The sequence below is a fragment of the Meles meles genome, chromosome 21, assembly GCF_922984935.1.
Source record: "Meles meles chromosome 21, mMelMel3.1 paternal haplotype, whole genome shotgun sequence".
NCBI lineage: Eukaryota > Metazoa > Chordata > Mammalia > Carnivora > Mustelidae > Meles > Meles meles.
In genome coordinates, this window is record NC_060086.1 from 28,299,885 (window position 1) to 28,316,587 (window position 16,703).

Consider the following 16,703-nt stretch of genomic DNA (forward strand, 5'->3'; position numbering starts at 1 on the left):
ACTTTTTCCTCAAAAAATGTTCTGCCTCCCTGAATATTCTGCAGAGTTAGAAGGGTTCAACAAAATCCAAACCACTTGGAACAAAGTTGAATGAGCGGTATCATCATTATGTGCCTTTCGCAAAAAGATATTTGCTAAGTTGTTAAAGGGAGAATAACAGATTATTACACATATATTGGTGTAAATGAGGCTCAAAAATCTCAGGTTCCCACTGTTTCCAACACATATTAGGACTGTGAAGGGTGCTTTATTCAAATAACAATGACAAATAACCTACACCGTGGGCTCTTAAAAAAAAATAGGAAAGGCTCCTTTAAAATCTGGAGTATACAAAATCCCAATGCCACATTTAATGTAACATGCTTCCTAGCCACAGTAGCATTTTCAGGGGAGGTCAAGAACTACGGTTAAGCTCCAAGAAACAACCAAACCAAACCAAACCAAAACAAAACCCAAAAGCAAAAACAAAAAAACTGAGATAATTTTCTGCATCACCACCCCCAGTGTACCAGGTCACTGCCTTCTAAGGTAGGCTGAACTGGGTAATGGACATTAAGAGGGGCACATGATGTAATGAGCACTGGGTATATAGAAGACTGGTGAATCACCTAACTGCACCTCTGAAACCAGTAATATATTTTATGTTAATTACTTGATTTTAAATAAAAAAATAAAAAATAACCTGTCCCCCCCAACAATGACAAATTCAGAGGCAAAAGATCTAAAACACTCTGTTATCCAACAAAATCCAAAAGATCCCTTGTTTTGCTCTTGAACAACCTAGAAAAATTTAACTCAGTTTTACATCCCCAAATAAGAGCGGTATCTCCTGGAAGTATCAGTGCCTGGAGCTTGAAACCATCAACTCTTCCATCAGTCCCAACCCTGAAGCTACAGTTCCTTTGTTAGAGAGAGGGGAAAATATCCATTTCAGGACAAAGCTATTCGAGACAAAAGGAAGGTGTGTCTTCAGTGGGAGAACTGCTCGGGATTGGAGGACTTGTTACTAATGAGTTTGAAGATTTTGGATTTCTGGACATTTTTGGTTTTCTGATAGCGGAAGCCACCACTGCCTCCTCTCTTTTTAAGCTTGCTGTCATAGCTGTTCACATTCAGATCAACAAAAGGAGGCACCTTGAAACCAAATGGAAGAGCAACCTGAGGCAAATTTAAGTTATTAACATTGAAGATCTGTTTCAGAGAGTGGGAATCATATGCTCAAATGTAGGACTTATACACTTCCTGGTCTGACTTATGAAGGGAGTTGTGCTTTTCAATCAATTTTTCAAGCTGAGACTGAATGTCAGAAATTTTGGACCAGGAAAACTGAAATTCACTTAATGGAATCTTGGATTGCTTCAAGTAATGAAGGAAACCCAATTCTTCAGGGTGTAAAATGAGCAAGGCATGCCCTCTCCCGTTTAGGCTTCTGGCTGTTCTTCCCACACGATGAATATATTCCTTGGGGTCATCAAACAATCCAGTCGACTTCAGGAATATCCAGCCCTCTCGCTGCCACATCAGTACATAACAATATCCCTGAATCTGCGTTGCAAAACTGGAAGAATGTGGTTGTACACTTATTTTGCTTCTGCCTTCCATGAGTGGCCAAGACAGGCACATCGATGTAGTTCAGCAACTCATAGTGGTATTTCACGGACTTACAGGATGAAAAGAAGACCATCAGTTTCTTCTTCCGGTTCTTCTTAAGGAATGTAAAGAGTAGGAGGAATCTCTTTTCCAAGGGACAAACAACGTAGCCCTGCTGAAGAACATCCACTGTTGCTGCATTAGCTTTATCGTCATCAACACCACATACAATGGCTCCTTTTTCAAAGAAATCCTTGCCGAGTTCTCAACTTTTCGAGTTTGTGTGGCAGAAAAGAGCATGGTTTGCCTGCGTGTTGGCAGAAGTTTAATAATTGTTTTAATTCCTCTTTAAACCCAACATCCAAGATACGATCAGCCTCATCAATAACCAGACACTGCAGATTTTTATACATAAACCCTGGGGTATTCTGCATGTGGTCTAGGAGGTGGCCTGGGGTGGCCACAATGATGTTGATCCCATTACCGAGTTTCTGTGCTTCAGCCGACCTGTTGCTGCCACCCATTATCAAACCATATGTGTGAACATGGTGCGTCATTAGCTCCTTAAGAACACCGAAAGTCTGCATAGCCAGTTCCGTACTAGGTGAGAGGATAGGAACTCCAGTTCCATTCCTAGGCATGAACTTTAACTTGACAATGAGTTTGACTGCAGGGATGAGAAATGCCAGCATTTTGCCACTGCCTGTTTTTGCGGCTGCTAGAAGATACCTGCCTTCCAGAAGTGGTCTGATACTTTTATGCTGGATTTCAGTCATGTTTGTAAAACCCATTTCTTTTATTGCCCTGGGAGTGTTCTCAAAGACAAGATCAGTAAGAGAAGCAAATGATATCCTCAAATGCGCCTGTCAGTCCTAGGGGTAGGCTGGACACTTCACTGTCCTCTTCCTGACCATCTGGCTTCTCCACACTGTTTTCTGTCCCTTCAGGAGCTTGGGTCCCTTCATCAGAGTCCCCTTTGTCTTCAGTTTTCACTTTTTTGGTATCAAGCCCAGCATCATCCACCATTTTTTCTCTTTTTCTTTTTCTTCTTTTTTGGTTCTGAATTGGGAGGCTGTGTTGCTGCTTCTCCATTGATTTTTATGGTAGATTTCGTTTCTTTCTTTCTTTTTTTTTTTTTTTTAACTTGTACAGTTTCCACTGTTTCTTTAATTCTCTCTCCATTCTGGGCTTCTGAGGAGCCCACATTCACAGACTGTTTCAGGGAATTTTTAGCTTTCCCACCTCCCACTGGTTCTTCAGACATATCTCCATTTTGCGTTTCTGATAAGCTCACATCCGAGGCTCCCTGGAGCTTTAAGTTTCACTGGCACAATTTCAGGTTCCATTTCTCGATCTTCTTGTGTGGGAGTTTCATGGGTAGATGGGACATGTTGTCAGTAAAGCGCCTCCACAGCGGCGCCACAACTTGGCTACTGGGTTGATGTTACTTTCTCCTGGTCGCACGTGGCATTATCTTTTTTTTTTTTTAAAGAAGATTTATTTATGTATTTTAGAGAGAGAGTGTGAGGGATCAGTACAGGGGTAGAGGGAGAGAGAGAATCTCAAGGAGGTTCCTTCCTGAGCACAGAGTCTGAAATGGGGCTTGATTCCATGATCCTGAGATCATGACCTAAGCCAAAACCGCTGAGGCAAACATTAATCAACTGAGCCACCCTGGGGTGCCTAACTTTTTTTTTTTAATTTTATTTATTTATTTGTCAGAGAGAGAGACAGAGAGAGAAAGATCACAAGTTGGCAGGTGCCTAACTTTTTTAAATGTGTAAGATCTGTAGTGATAACATTTTTCATTTCTGATACTGGCACACAAAAGTTTTATATTAAAGGATGATCATCCAAGTGTTTTGTAAAGTAAAAAATTGAAAAACAAAACAAAAACAAGCCTCCAACAGTGAAAGATTAGTAAACTAAAAAACTTTATCATCTTGACAGAATGAACTACTACATGGCCCTTAAAATGATATGAAAACTCTGAAGAAATAATGCTGCAGTCTTACTGGGATAACTAAAGTTTGAAAGATTCATAACAATAAATGTTGTTGAAGGTATGGAGCAAGTAGAACTTTTTAAAAAAGTTTTTCTTTAAATTCTAGTTAGTTAACATACAGTATAATATTAGTTTCAAGTGTAGGTTTTAGTGATTTAGCCCACAATACAAAGGCCAGTGCTCATCACAAGTGCTCTTCTTAATCCCATCACCTGTTTCCCCCATGTCCTCACCCACCTCCCCCCTGGTGACCAGCAGTTTGTTCCTACAGTTATAAGTCTCTTTCTTGGTTTGCCTCTCTCTCTCTCTCTCTCTCTCTCTCTGTTTGCCTCTCTCTCTCCCTTTTTCCTTATGTGCATTTGTTTTTTCTTAAATTCCACATATGAATGAAATCATATGATATTTGTCTTTCTCTGATTATTTTGCTTGGCATAATTATGCAAATGGAACTTTTATTCAACTTCTCTTCAGCTTCCACTGTGGTAGGAGTATAAGTTAGGATTTAGAAAACTGTGTGGTAATAACTTAATCAAACTTAAACTATGGACACCTTATGATGCCGCATCTCTACTCCTAGATACATATCAATCATAAAATCCCTGCAAGTATTCAGCGACATGTACAATAATATTTATAGCAACTTTATTCATGTTATCCCAGATTGGAAACAATTCCATTCTCTCACCAAAAGAAGAGTGGCAGAGTACATTTAAGGTATGTTCATAGAATGGGATTCTACATAATGATGAAGAATGAACTATTGATACAGATACAGACAATGACATGTATAAATCTCACAGGCATTATTTAGAGAGAAAGAAGTCAGACAAAAAGACATACAGACTGTATGACTCCATTTGTATAAGTGAGCAGGCAAAATTGATCTATGGTTTTAGAAGTCAGAATAATGGTTACTGATGGCAAGAGACGTAAAGGTAAAACTTGAGACCCATTAGAGGTAAAGGCTAGTGCTCCATTCAGCATTAACTACAGTGGGGAATGCTCAGAGGGAATTCCTGAGCAAAATTTAGTTGAGTTTTTGAACTTGAGTCAAAACACTGGGAAAGCAAGTTTGTGGTTTTAGAGAGCGGGATGTTCAAATTGCTTGTCATATTGAACATTGTTGTGACTTTTGTGGTTGGCCAGCTCTGAATCGGAATGGCCCATGGAATCTGCTTGCCATCCTCTGTCACTCAGAATTTATTGCTCTTGGGATTTAATGGACTTTTCTCAGGCCCCGAAACTGCTTTAGGCACAGAAATTACTGCCAAGTTCATAAAAGGGGAAGTTCAGTTTTCACAGAGGTCTGAGGACATGAGGGAGCCTATTAGGGTGCTGGGAAAAGCTTGTGTCCTCATCTAGGTGGTGATCACAGGGGCGTAAACATGGAAACATTCATTGGGCTGTTCGTGTAAGATTTGTGTGCTTATTGAATGTATGTTTAACTTAATTAGAACATTAAAAATGGTATTATATAGGTGTGCTCTATTGCACAGAAAAATGTTTTTCTTCTACTGCTGAGTGAAAAAGACAAGTTATGCTAGAACACTTCTCCTTCAGTTCACTTCTACTAAAAGAGTGTTTCTACATAAGAAGAAAGAAGACTAGTAGAATATACCCAAAAATAGGAGATGAATGACTTTTTAAAAATTTTTGCCACTTGCGTTTTCTAAACTTTCTCTAATGCTTATGTATCTGAGGTGTTCCAGAGCCCTCTGCAGAGCACCACAGCCTCCAGGCTCAAGAGCAGTTACCAGAAGCATCTGACTTCAACACCTCTGTGACATCACCCAATCTTTCAGTCCACCAGAGGTAACGATCTTCATCCATGATCCCTTTGTGTCCTCTGAAGTAAGCCATGTGCACTCTTGCTGAAGCATATTCCTCCCAGCTCACCTGAGAGAACAAATTCAGAAACCTAAATTCACATAACTTTCACAATCATTTAATGGTGTGAGCTGAGCACTGTGCTGGCCCTGAAGGGAGACAGAGAAAAATAACACAAAATCTTCACTCTCCAGGTGCTTCCCATAGAGAAAACACACATGCAGATTTTTTGTTAAGATTTTATTTATTTGAGGGTCACCTGGGTGGCTCAGTGGGTTAAAGTCTCTGCCTTCAGCTCAGGTCATGATCCCAGGGTTCTGGGATCAAGCCCCGCATCCAGCTCTCTGCTCAGCAAGGAGGCTGCTTCCCTTCCTCTCTCTCTGGCTGCCTCTCTGACTACCTGTGATCTCTGTCTGTCAAATAAATAAAATAAAATCTTTTATCTTTATTTATTCGAGAGAAAACCAGAGAGAGAGTGAGAGAGAGAACACAGGAAGAGAGCACAGAGAGAGATAGAGAAGCAGACTCCCCACTGAGCAGAGAGCCCAGCATGGGGCTTGATCCCAGGATCAGGACCTGAGCTGAAGGCAGACCTCCAACCGACTGAGCCATTCTGCCATCCCCAGTATCCACAGATTCTAACAGCAATTGACTCTGACTGCTGTTGGAACCATAAGACCAGTTTGTCTAGGTTCTTATCTCCAAAAAAATCTGCTTATTAAAGTTCTAATGAACTTTGGCAAAACTCTATGTAAGCAACGCATTCTCAAATAGCACAAGAATTCAAATAGGTGTATGAGGTATCAGAATCTCTTGTTTGGAAACTCTATATTATGGAAGAGAAAGAGATTTTTTAGTCTCAGTGTATTCGAGTTATCATCTCAAAGCTTGAAAAGATTTCGCAGTATTCCTTATAGAAATTTTGTAATACTAGAACTTTGAGAAGACAAGAAACAGCATCTTAACTCTAGAAAACGAATGGTTACCAAGGGGGAGGTGGGTGAGGGGATGGCTGAAATAGGTGATGGGGATTACCAAATGGGCTTGTGATGAGCACCAAGTGTAGTATGAAAGTGTTGAACCATTGGCGGCACATGGGTGGCTCAGTCATATAAGCCAATGCACCTCAAGTCATGATCCTGGGCTCTTGAGACCCAGCCCTGTATCAGACTCCTTGCTCAGCAGGAAGTAGAGTAAAAATTACCTAGCCTTTATCTCAGAAATTTGGCTTTTGATAAGTTCTCATAGGAAATAATTAAAATGAACATCTCAAGAGTTAAAAAGGATACTCATTGGAAAAGCATGTTTAATATGAAACATTGGAAATGACCAAAATTTCCAGTAATAGTGGAGATATATATTTTTTAAGATTTATTTATTTGACAGAGAGAGATCACGAGTAAGCAGAGAGGCAGGCAGAGAGAGAGGAGGAAGCAGGCTCCCCGCTGAGCAGAGAGCCTGATGTGGGGCTTGATCCCAGGACCCCGAGATCATGACCTGAGCTGAAGGCAGAGGCTTAACCCACTGAGCCACCCAGGTGCCCAATGGATATATTTTTTAAAGGTTTTATTTACTTGACACAGAGAGAGACACAGAAAGAGAGGGAACACAAGCAGGGAGAGTAGAAGAGGGAGCCTAATGTGGGGCTCAATCCCAGGACACTGAGATCATGACCTGAGCTGAAGGCAGACACTTAATGACTGGGGCCACCCAGGTGCCCCAATAGTGGATATGTTAAATAAATCATAATACTTCCGTTTGGTAGGGTACTTTGAAATTCATAACATTTTCTGTAATATAAGAAGAATTACCCATATGTGAAAATCACAAGTATAAAAGCAAGATTGAGAGCCTGCAGGGAGAATGTCATTCCAATTTTATAAAATAATATATGTACATAGAAAAATGTATATCCAAATGTTAATGACTAGTAATGGTGGGATTATGAGTGAAAAGAATTTTCTTTGCCCTTTTTCTTAGTTTTTCAAAGTCCTCTATTTTGAAGATAAAGTTTTATTATTAGAAAGTTTGAATAAATAATATATATTTAAAAATAATTAAAAGGAGGCTTCCCTTTACAGAAAAAAATGGCTATCTCTTTATAGAGGAATGCCACCTAATTAATATTAAGGAATGATGGGTTGAAAACCGCCATTTTGGGTCCTTCATTTTCATAATTGATTCAGGAACGAATCATCAGTGCATGCAAAATCAATGGGCGAATGTTGATTGGAGAATAAGGTATTCACAAAATGTCAAATCGTTGCCACACAATTACTTTCTAATTGTAAAGAGGAAAATGCATCTTTACAATGGAGATATATGGTAGTACACCATTTACCAAAGGACCAATATTAACAGCTCCCAAAGCAGGACAGCACGTTTCCCCAGTATGAGGAATGAGAAATATGCATCATCACTTATGTAGTATTTTTGTCAAAAATGTTTATCCCGAGTCTCATTATTAGGAAACAATAGATAACTCTAGAATGTGAGACATTTAACAAGACAACAGTCCTCTATTCTTTAAAACTGTTTGTATCATGAAAAACCAAAAACTTGTTGGAACTTTTTTTAGATGGGAAAAAACCCTCACAAACCACAAGAACCAATGAAATGCACAAACATTGAGTGAATTCTGCATTTAGAAAAGGTAACAAATTTTGAATAGTTGGGGAAAAATATAAATATGGACTAAGTATTAGATAATATCACAGAATTATTATTATTTTAAAGGTTTTATTTATTTGAGAGAGAGAACAAAGTAGGGCGCCCATTTTGTGGGGAAGCAGCAGACTCCAAGCTGAGCCAGGAGCCTTTCATGGGTCTCAATTTCAGAACCCTGAGATCATGACCTGAGCCAAAGACAGATGTTTAACTAACTGAGTTACCCAGGCACCCCAATAGTAGAGATTCTAACACCTCAGTTATATCAATGGATAGATCATCCATACAGAAATTCAATATAGAAACATTGGCCTTCAACGACATTTTAAGGAGGACGCAGAGCTGTTGTGTCTGTGTGTGGGCACTAAGGCACATGCAGGGGGAAGGTTCCTGTCCCCCCTGCCTGGGACCTAGGGTGGAGGGAGGCCCTGGGAACGTGGATGTGTATTTACACCGTGTGTTCAGCAGAGGGCAGTGTGGCCTCCCTCGTGTGTGAGGGATAATGATGCTTGTGAATGTGGCTTGCTGCTGGGGCTGCTGCTGCCCATCTCCTAGTTACTGTGCCCTTCTTGCCTGCTGGCTCATTTCCTGCTCATTTCCAGCAGCCCCATTAATTAAGGACTCGGAGACCCTCTTTTACAGAGACAGAAACAAGCATAAGGAAATGAAATAAGTGACCTGATCACAAAGCTCTAAAGTGGTGGAGCCAGAATGGGAATCTGAGCAGCCTGGCTGCAGAGCGTGCATTCATTGATTCACTGTGTGCTGAGCGCCTACTGTGTACAAGGCCCTGTGCCCTGTAGTAGCAACATAAATAATACCAGAAGAGTTAATCACCACCACTTACTTAATGCCCACAAAACTCTCTCTACAGTAATACTAAAAATGGTGATGATAGGTGTACCTGGGTGGCTCAGTCAATTAAGCATCTGCCTTTATTTATTTTTTTCTTTATTTATTTTCAGCGTAACAGTATTCATTGTTTTTGCACCACACCCAGTGCTCCATGCAGTACGTGCCCTCCCTATTACCCACCACCTGGTTCCTCATCCTCCCACCCCCCGCCCCATCAAAACCCTCTGGTGGTTTTTCAGATTCCATAGTCTCTCATGGTTCATCTCCCCTTCCAGTTTCCCTCAACTCCCTTGTCCTCTCCATCTCCCCATGTCCTCCATGTTCTTTGTTTTATAAAGCATCCGCCTTTAACTCACATCATGATCTCAGGATCCTGGGATGGAGCCCCACAGCGGGCTCCCTGCTCAGCGGGGAGCCTGCTTCTCCCTCTCCCTCTGCCTCTGCCCATGACTTGGGCTCATTCTCTCTCAAATAATATCTTTTTTAGAAAGTCAATATAAAGTTTATTTAGCATAATGTTTAGAAAAATAAGTCTTTAAGAAAAAATGATGATAGTGATAGGAATAACAACCAGTTTAAACTAGCTTCATGGGTTATATGACTGATCTCAATGAATCTTGGCATCCATGCCCTGAGGCATGGAGCTGTGCTGTCCCCACATCACAGAGAAGGACACGGAGGGTAAGAGAGGTGAGGTAATTTTCCAGGCAAAGAGTAGAAATTGCAAGAATGGACACTGGTCCTGTCCTCCTCCAGAGGCTCAACTGTCAACTAGTATTTCTCCATTTCCTTAATAAACATGTACTTTTTAGACTATGAACCAGTGCTAAATTCTGTCTCTGCAGGATTCTGCCCAAGCCCCATCAGAGAGGGCTCTGGGGCCAGATTCTGTCTCCATGTTCCAGGGGCCCGGGGTGACTCCTGCTGTCTGTTCAACAACCAGGACACAGAGGTCTGCGAAAGGACCCTTCCTTGGCCGCCAGTGTCCACCTCTGCCTGGCTTGCCCACGCCATGATGGAGGGTGAGGTCAGAGTCAGAGGCAGTGAGGTGGCTGGGGAAGGAGGAAGAGGATGAGGGCAGCCCAGCCTGGTGATTCCACTTACCTGCCAGACCATTCTTCCCAGCTTCATGCAGCATCCCATTGATCTGCTGCTGCTGGTGCTGCTGCTTCCAGACCCCCACCGGCTCCAGCAGATGTGTGGGTGGGATCTGTCCCGTTGGGACCCAGGAATCCTGTTAAGATGCCTCCAGCCCTTTCCATGGGTTCCCAATCCCCCATTCCTTGCAGGGAGCCCCAGAGCTCTGCCCCCCAGCCCTGTGGGATACCTCACTCGCTCACCTTGCCCAGGGTCCAGGAATCTCTTAGTCTCGCCAGGGCCCCAGAGCTCACCCCACAGTTCATGGTGTCCTCCTGCCATCTGGAGCCCGAGAGGTGATGTGGGCAAAGGGCAGGGCGTAGCACAGGCCTGACACAGGAGGGGCCTGTGGTTGTCACCCAGGCTGCCATTAGCAGTTGTGAGACGTGAGGCGCTGGATCTGGGAAGACTCTTGGCCCATGGAGATGAGGACGCCAGTGTCTGTATGTGCTCAACATGTGGCTTCCTCTTGTCCTCTGCACAGGTATGGACACAGGTGCGGGCACTCCCCATTCACGGAAGGAAACGAGCACTGGGCCACACAGCAGGTAAGCAGGAAGGCTTAGAGTTAGATCTCAAACTCTAGATTCCTGGCTTGTCTCCAGGAGCTACAAAGGGTTTCATAGATGGGAGGCTGACACTGGCTTTGGGGACACATCCTTAACTCCGTGACTGATCTCACCTGTTCGAGGCCCCCAAACTCTGTTCCCTGCTTCTTCTTTCCCTGCTCCTGCTTCTAATCCTGGTTCTAATTCCATGCTCCTCCTAATCAAGGTGGCTGTGGCCATCGTTCATAGAACTCCCTGGTCCCCCTTCCATGCTGGTCCTCTCTCCTGTTCACTTTTGGGCTAATCTGACTCCACCCCTTCTGTAGCTGGTCTCTCCTTTGACAACCAGGGCAGCCCAACTCTGGGGCTCTTGAGGTAGACAGCAGCATCTAAACAGAATTTAATACTATTGTTTTGTTATCCTTGTTTGGTTGTTGGCTTATTTTTTATGGTTTCTTTATCTTTATGCTAAAGATGTTCTCCTAAGTGATGGTGGCTGGAGTGGAGGGCGAGTGGGAAGGATGGGGTGTCTGGGGGATGGACATTAGGGAGGGTATGTGCTGTATTGAGTGCTGTGAATTGTATAAGACTGGTGAATCAGAGACCTCTATCCCTGAAACAAAAAATGCATTATATATTAATTAGAAAAAAAAAGCTATTCTCCTATTTTAGCAGTACTAGAATGGTTCCTGTTTATAAGAAATTTACATAAATTGTGTGAGTCCTAGGGAGAAATAGTTTAGGAAGTTCAGCTCAGGACAGGGCCCAGGAGAGAGGATATCATGGGGTTTGTTTAGTCTCCTGGACACTTGGCCCTGCCTACCTGCTTGGCTGTCCCCACCCAGCACATCTGGAGCTGCCAACTCTCTGGGTGTTGTCCTGGATCCCCCAGGGGAGAAGCTGGTGAAAGTCTTCTCTTTAAATGCTCTCATTCCTGGAGGTCCCAGGAGAAGCCATGAGAGTCTGATTGGATTGTTTTCCTCTGAGCTTCATCATGTACAGCTCAAGCCAGTGGGTAGTGTAAAGTTTTATAGGTGAGATAAACATGACACCAGGTGAGGTAGGCACAAGGTAAGATTTATTAAAGGCACTCTGTGGTGAAGTTTCAGGGCTCAGGAGAAGGGGAGCCAGGAAAGTCGCACCGGGAGGAGGTGGGCAACCTCCAGCGAGGTTCCTCGACTCTGGAAAGGGGAGTGAGGGAAGTCGCACTGGGAGGGAGTTGGCCAGGGTCTTTTATAGGGCCAAGGTAGGGCATAGGCTCATATCCATATATGATAGGGTATTTGGTGATCGGAGGGTAAGGGGTGGGGTGTCCAGATAGTTCTGTTTCCTGCATAGGTATTGGGTTACCTATGAAGATGTGACCTGGGCATACATCCTTTTGGAGGGTGAATCAAGGGTTAAGGAAAGTGGGTGGGAGGAGGCTGGAAGATGGCAGGCCAATGGTCATCTCTATTGTTCCTCCTGCATTCCCAGAGCTACCGACCCAAGTAGGAGGGTCACAAAGAGAAGTGACAGATACACTCTGTTTGAGGTGTTCAAATGTCTCAGCCAATTAGCAATGACTTTGAGACCATACAGTCTTCTCACACTAATACCGGATGATAGTCTAGCCCAGAAGACATATTTGATTACAATTGTATCATCCTCGTATCATTCAGTTCAAGTGTTGCTCTTTTTCTTTTCTATTTCTTTACTCCTGTTTCATTTATAGAGGTACTTCACAATTTCTGTACTCGTTTTTCATCAGTGATTTATAGCACATTATGTTACCACAACATGCTCTGTTGTTGTCTGTGATTTCATGCATCTGAAAAAAAAAGTAGAAATTTCCCTTATGGCCAAAGTAAATTGGGTGCATTTTTGTAATGGTCTCCTATGTGCCTAAAATCAATGCATCCTCCACAGTGGATATGGATGTGGACAGATGTGTGGAGACAGCTGTGGGATTCAGATGGTTTGCCATCAAGATCTACATCTTGTGGATGCTCTGTAGACTGCGTTGAGTTGCTGAGAGAGGGCTGGATCCTCCTACTCTGGTTGTGTATTTGATTGTTGTTGCAGTTTGGTCCTCCTTTGCTTTCTCCATTGTTCAGCCAGTGGCTCTCGGATGGGAGTTTGGACAGGAAGGAGAGAGCACCCAGGAGAGGGAACAGGGACCTGGGTTGGAGGGAGCAAACAAGAAGGATGGCCAAAGTTCCAGAGAGGACCTGTCATTAGGATGGCACATGGTGGGGTATCAGGTGGTAAGGGGCTATGTACAAACGAGGTCACGTGTGGCATCCATGTTGAGCTACTAGGGGCAAAGGCAGCTGATTGGTGGAGAGATCAGAAAGGTTCTAGGTTGCTAAGGAAACGTTCAAAACAGGGGGAGGCTTGGTGGAAGATGGATTCTTCATACCAACTGCTCCTGAGAATTTACTTTACCTGCTAATGTGTCCTGCTGACCTTTTGTTTACTAACCTGCTGACCTCCTAACCTTTCTGAACCGTGCTACTTCCCCTCGAATACTTAATCTGACCGTGACACTGTTCCTGACCCCTTCTTCTCCTGACCAACACTTCCCCCATCCTACCCTCTATTTCCTCCCTATTCCCATCCCCAATTACCACCCTATCCCCTCCCCACCCCTCCCTCCCCTGCCCCCCAACCATCTCCACCTCCTCCCTTGGGCCACAGTGCCCCTTAAAAGGACATGATGGTGCAAAGGCTACTCTTCTGGCTCCTCTTGTTCCCGTGTCCCAGTTCCCCAAACCGAAATGTGAGTAAACATGACACTTGACTGGTGTCTTCCTTCTTCTTCTTATTTTTTGAATATGATTTCTTTGAGCAAAAGAAAGGGCACAGGTGATGGGGAAGGGCAGGGGGGAGGGAAAGAGAGAATCCCAAACCAGTTGTGCATTGAGCCCAAAGCCCAAAGAGGGGCTCAATCTCAGGACCATGAGACCATTACTTGTTCCAAACCAAGACTCAGTCACTTAACTGACTGAGCTATTAGTGGTGTCTTCCTTCTGACTGGGTTCTTTCACACGGTGGTTAAATAACAGCTTTTTCATGGGGTTCCTGATGGGAACCTCAGAAGAATGACAGTTCTTCCTGAAGACCAGGCACAACAGGGCAGGTTTTTCAGTCAGCCTTAAGGGGTTGTAGCCACAGCCATTTCCATCGAGTTTTGGGTCCTGTCTGTGCTGCTTGGTCCGAGAAGAGCAGCTTTGGTAGGATGGAAACCTGAACACACCAGGTTTAGAGTGTGAAGAGGAAGGATTTATGAAGATATGAAAAGCCATTGAGCTCTTTGTCCTAAATAGGGGGCTTGTGTGATATGTACATTGTATCTCATTAAAATTGCTTTTGAAAATGCAGGAACTCTAATTTAATAGGAGCTAGGGGTATTAGATTGGCCCCTGGAAGCCCAGTGATGATCCTGCTTCAAGCCTGGTAAACTCAGGGTCCATCTTCTTATAGTTGGGTTTCCTATCAGCACATTATTTGTATTTGTCATGTTTGACAGCCCTGGGTATCTTAAGCATTGGTGTTGCGACTAGAGTGTTAAAAAGTGAAATGTCCTTTGTGCTCTGTGCTTCTGGGTTTATTGACTTTTAGCCACTTGTGACTCAGGCCTTTCCTTCTGGTCTTGGAGGTTGTCCCCAGGAACCGTGTGTCCCACCAGGTCCATGGAGACCTGAGAATCCCAGAAGACACTAAGTGACCGCGTCCTGCTCGGATATATGTCAGAGGAAAATCACTAGGAGTGATGTGATCAGGAAGTGAATGAGTTGTTGTTCTTTCTCTGGCCAAGTATGTGCAGAGGGTTGATTTCCCCCAAATAAGAAGGTTCTGGATATCCTTAGGATTGTCCAAATATAAAGAAATACGTGGTTCCCAGCATGAATATTTCACTCTATGATGGAAAAGTAAAACCTGTACCCACAGGAGCGAGAGAGAGACAACAGTTAGGGAACACTCCTGGAAATAAGTAGACTTCTTTAGATCTGCTTGTACCAGATTATGAAAGAGGGGTCCAGAAGTGTCGGTGTTCAAGAAGGACCCTTGTATTGAGGCAGACCCATGCCATGTGAAGACCTCTAGTCAAAATAGATTTCATTCTGTTTCATTTGAGTCTTCAGAAGAGGGAATTTCTTGGTCGTCTTGATTGGAATTACTCCCCTCTACCTAGGCTGCATCTCATGGATCAGTTCACCTTTCTCGCCCTACCCCATCTCTGAACTCTTGCCTAAACAAACTGGTCTTGCATTTCCCACTTCCACCTGCTCATGACGATTGTCGAGAACCTAGTGTTTTCGGCCCCACTGGCTGTTATCTAGTTAAGAGTCAGCTACTGGTATCAGAATCCAGACAGCTGCCGGACGTACTGAGTGCCCACATCTGGGCAGGTTTTACATTCCTGACAAGATGGCCTCTGTCTCTTGTGCATTCGATCCCCATGATCAACCATTGTGCTGACAGCTACTGCTCTCTTTCAGACAGTGGCTATTCAAAGACAGAGTACTTTTCCCACTAGCCCACATTTTCCTGACCTCAGCTGTGAGAGCTGAAGAGGAAAATGTTATATATTTCAGGAGCTCCTTTCTAGAGAGGTTGTGTACACAAAATTCAAGCTTGCTGTGAATTAATATGAGTTGCATTGTTAGTGTCTTTTACCCTGAAATACGTCTAAATGTAGTTTTTGTAAAATGATGTGTTCCTTGCCTTGGTGTTCGTATCCAGGAATTCTGTATTCTTTTAGAATTCCTGGGCACCTGGGTGGTTCAGGCAGTTAAGTGTCTGCCTTAGGCTTGGGTCATGATCCTAGGGTCCTGAGATTGAGCCTCGTTGGGCTCCCTGCTCAGATGACAGTCTGCTGCTCAGTCTCCTTCTGCCCTTCCCCTCTCTTTTTCAAATAAATAAATACATTCTTTAATATTTTCTCTCTTTAAAAAGTTAAATTTTATACCTTTTTTGCCCGATTTAATTACAATACTAAGAAATAGGAACAGGAATTCCTTCCTTTGGCCTTTTGGAGATCCCAAACCTCACAGATATCCTTACAACATACATGATCACCTGATTATGCAGATCTTTATGTACTTCAGGAATCTGACATCTTGGACTGTGATTCAGAGGCAATGTGAGCATTGAAGGAAAATATCAATGTTTTCAGAAACTAAGCAATAACTCTAATTGTAATTTTTACTGGAAAATAGTTACATAGCATATTAATGAGCAGCCTCCCTTCTCTCTCACATAAACATCTGTCCATATAACATGCTCATTTGTACCTCTAGTACATTATATTCATGCTTTCTCTCATTCTTCCACAGAGTTTGGGTGTAGTTTTGGAAATGTTCCAAAGGAGATTTTCCAGGTCCTTCATGGATGTACAATAGAAGTCACTGACTTCTTACCTACTCTAAGTTTACATTGACTTATCTTGTCTATTTTATGTTGGCTTATAAATTCTCAAGTTCTGTTAGCTGTAGAAAAAAATCTGCAATGTGCTTGTAGGTAAAGTAAAATCTCTTAAGATTTGTCTATTAGATTTTGCCTACAGCTTCAGTGTGTTATAATGTATATGTGATCACAACATCTTTTCAAAGGATACTGTTTGTTGATATTGGACATAGGTAAGCAACAAGGACCATCACCATGGTAAGATGATAAACACACTCATCACTCCCAAAAGTTTGCCCCAGCTCCTTGGTCATCCCTCTGTGCTCCTCCTCCTCCAGGAGGAGGTAGTTGAGAGGTATGCTTACCTCCTGGAGGCCGGTTGAGGGTTTGTAAAGTAGATTCTTTGTGACAGGTACACAGTAAATGTCGTTGAGATTCCTCATTGTCTCACATGGTATTTCAGCTTGTCTTTTCCTTGCCTGACCATTTCCATCTTGGCCCTGATGTGACTGAAGTTCTGTGGAAGCTTCTCATTTTAACTGCCTTCTTGGGATCCTGTGCCTTTCTCATTTACCTCTGGAGGACCGTCCTCGCCGTAAGTATACTAGTGTACCTTCTATACTTTCATTCATAAATAAGCAGAAAATTTTAGAGTCACTGGACATTTTTATGTCCATTCAGTA

General features: G+C 43.1%; 1 long non-coding RNA gene and 1 pseudogene across 2 annotated transcripts; one reads left to right on the plus strand and one right to left on the minus strand.

Moving 5' to 3' along the window:
* Nucleotides 1-903: 903 nt before the first annotated feature.
* On the minus strand, nucleotides 904-2,980 carry LOC123934222 (annotated as a pseudogene).
* A 1,271-nt stretch (nucleotides 2,981-4,251) lies between these two features.
* On the plus strand, nucleotides 4,252-16,507 carry LOC123934226. 2 transcript variants are annotated; one of them, XR_006816752.1, is made up of 5 exons: nucleotides 4,252-4,309; nucleotides 5,296-5,407; nucleotides 9,790-9,971; nucleotides 10,566-10,629; nucleotides 16,484-16,507. It is a non-coding gene; the product is annotated as an uncharacterized LOC123934226 (long non-coding RNA). The 2 variants fall into 2 exon arrangements; XR_006816753.1 differs by having other exon boundaries at nucleotides 9,790-9,966.
* Nucleotides 16,508-16,703: the final 196 nt, after the last annotated feature.